This window comes from Lactuca serriola, chromosome 5, assembly GCF_051521515.1.
Source record: "Lactuca serriola cultivar US96UC23 chromosome 5, Lser_US96UC23_V15, whole genome shotgun sequence".
Lineage (NCBI taxonomy): Eukaryota > Viridiplantae > Streptophyta > Magnoliopsida > Asterales > Asteraceae > Lactuca > Lactuca serriola.
Window position 1 is genome coordinate 286,727,181 of NC_136412.1, and position 3,194 is coordinate 286,730,374.

Sequence of the window (3,194 nt, forward strand, 5' to 3'; positions counted from 1 at the left end):
CTCTAAGTATTTTTTTATGCATTTTTATCATTTTTGGGGTTTTTTTTAGGGTTTTTTTGTTTTCTAAATAACCCTTCCCTATATATATATATATATATATATATATATATATATATATATATATATATATATATATATATATATATATATATATATTTCATTCAACGTGAAAGGAAAGGCCGCATCATTAAAAGTAAGTTATGATAACGTTTAATTGTGGATAATATAACCCATAAAAACCATTACTATAGGTAACAACCGTCACCAAAGGATACTGATTTTTGTAATTTTTTTCAATCATTTTTTTGATAATCGTCATCATAAACTACTTTCCCTCACAAGTTGTTTTTGTTTTCATGATTATCACTAACTTTTAGTGACATGTAATATATTAAAACATAATCATAAATTAGTATTAGTCACATGTTTTTTTCATTTGCCATATCAATTGTTGACTTTTTGTGACACGTAATATATTAAATCATGGCCATAAACTATTTTTAGTCATACGTTTTGTTTATTTGTCATGACTATTATAAACTTTTAGTGACACATTTTTTATTAAACTGTGACCATAATTTACTATTAGTCACACGTTCTTTCGTTTTGCATGACTATTATTGACTTTTAGTGACATATAATAGATTGAACGGTGACTATTGTTGACATTTTAATCACAATTTTTTTGTTTGTCATGACTATTGTTGAACAACTTAAAATCAATTAAGCTAGAAGGTGTGGGTTCGGCAATGGGCTCGGCGGGTTCGACGCACACCGACCGCATACTCGGCTTGTCGAGCTTGGCTAGGCAAGTCGGTCACCAAATGCCGATGAAAGAGAAAAGAGTTTTCAGTTGAAAAGTTACATTACATGTCCCTATGAAATTCTCTTTTTCTTCACTTTCTACCCTAAAGTCAACTTGGAACTACTATATTAACCCTTCAAACTTTATAAAAATTTGTCATTTTAACTTATTCCCTTTCATATTTAAATCTTTATTAATTCAAGTAACCTATATCTATATAAGTTAATTGTTATTAATATTCTTTATGTCCTCATTTTAAATTATATGATGTTTTCACTTGTTGTAATTTATTTTATTATTATTTTTGGGTGTTTTTGTTGTATTTTTCGTTGAATGTTAATGAAATTGTAGTTTTACATTAAGTTGGTTAAATTGATTATTTTTATATTAAATTAATTTAAAAAAAGGATAGCCAGTGTGCAACCCACACCATGAAATGACAAGTATGACAAGCAGTGTGACAAATAAGATGTGACACTGATGTTGACTATGACAAATGTAGAACCACACCCACCATCCTTATATGCCAATATCTGATGAATTGACATCATACATGTTATTTTGATAAACTTAAATTAATAGACATATTATACAAATTGTTTGATACATTAAAAATGTATACTACAATTACATACAAAATATAATAAATGTTTAACAACTTAGTCTAAAACAAAAAAAACTAAGAACCATTTGTTTTATTACCGAGTGGTCATAATACCCATTAATTGCTATTTAAGTTGTTTTAGTCTTCATTGTATTCCTATTTGCATCTCTCCATGCCTTTATACATGTTCATGTAGTGTAACATCTCGGGAATTATGAGATTCATATTGCATGCATAAGCTTGAACCAATTAAGTATGGAGGATTTTCTAGCCTAAAACCCTTAATTACTAGCTTATTGTTGGAGGCAAGGCTCGAACGTGGGGCGTTCACATCTTGAACTATCAACATTCAGAGCATGGGGTTGGACGCGGAGGCCAAGACGAACGCGGGGCGTTCCAAGGAGGAACACAACGCGTTCGCCGTCTGCACTCAAAAACCCTAAGCACACACTATTTAAACAACTTAAGACCTAAGGTTCTTCATTCTTTCAGCCTCCACTGTACCTTAAGCCTCATTTCGAAACCCTAACCCTAATTGTGAGTGTGTGAGCTTAGAAGACCATCCTTGAGTGTATTTTGGTGTTCTTGAAGAAGAGTGATCACCTTGGAGTCTCATGGATCAAGGAAGAGCTTTTGGATCCAGGTTCTCCAACCCATTTGCAAGTCTTAGAAGCTATAAAGTTTTTATCTTGCTACCTTATAGCTTAAAATCTAGATTAGAGCTTGTTTTGTGCTTCTTATGAACATATGGATGCTCTTTGGGAGTTTGAGCCACTCCAAGAGCCTAGGATTGAAGATCCTCACGTTTCTGAGTTGTTAGAGTCATAAAAATGGTAACTTGATGGTTGAGGACCAACCATGCAAAGGTTTTGGGTCTTGATTTATGGATTGGAAGATTTAATGTATGTTTGGGTCCTTTTGGGCCATGAAAAGGTGCTAAGTGGTCGAATTTAAGGATTAAGATACTATTCTGGACCTATTTGGAAGTTTTGGACGTTGAGCTTAAGCTATTTAGTCATTTGAATATTTTTTGGGTTCTGGCCGGGAACGCCGTGCGTAAGGCTCGGGAACGCCACGCGCTCCGGTCTGGTGTCTTGATGGATGGTCCAGTGACGAACGCCCAACGTTCAACGTTCCATAAGGGAACACCTAACGTTCGTGTCACCAGTGGACTTTTGGGCTTTTTGGTCTTGGACTTAGTTTTGGGGTTTGGACTTTCTGTTTTGGGCCATGTGTGGACTAATCTGATTGAATTTCCCAGTTTGGGTCTAAGGAGTTTGGGGTTGGGCCTTTCTAGGCCCAGTTTGGATTTGGGCCTTAGTGGGCCCAATGGGCTTAAACTATTATTTGGGTTTGTGGATTGTTAGACCACTTAAGGATGTATGATAGGATTGGGAATAATTTATTGGGCTTAGGGTGAGGTATATGTAACGGTTTGGGTGCAATTTGGAAAATTAGGCCATTAGTGGGCTTTTATGGATTTTAGAGTTTTGGGCTTGATTGGTTTTGGACTTGGGCCTTAGTTATGTATCTTGTTGGGTCAGGGGTAAAATGGTTATTTTACCCCAAGTATGGATTATGGATCATGGTTTGGGACCCAATTGCTAATTGGGTGATATTTTGGTATTGATAGCTCGAGGAGTTGTTAGGACAACAACTAAAGATTTCTTGCAGTGGAATTCAGCAGTATGAGGTGAGTTACCTTCCTGTAGAAGTGGGTCGAAGGCACCATTGCCGACCCACTAGTAGTTGTTTATAGTAGAGATGATTGTCTTTGTGATAATT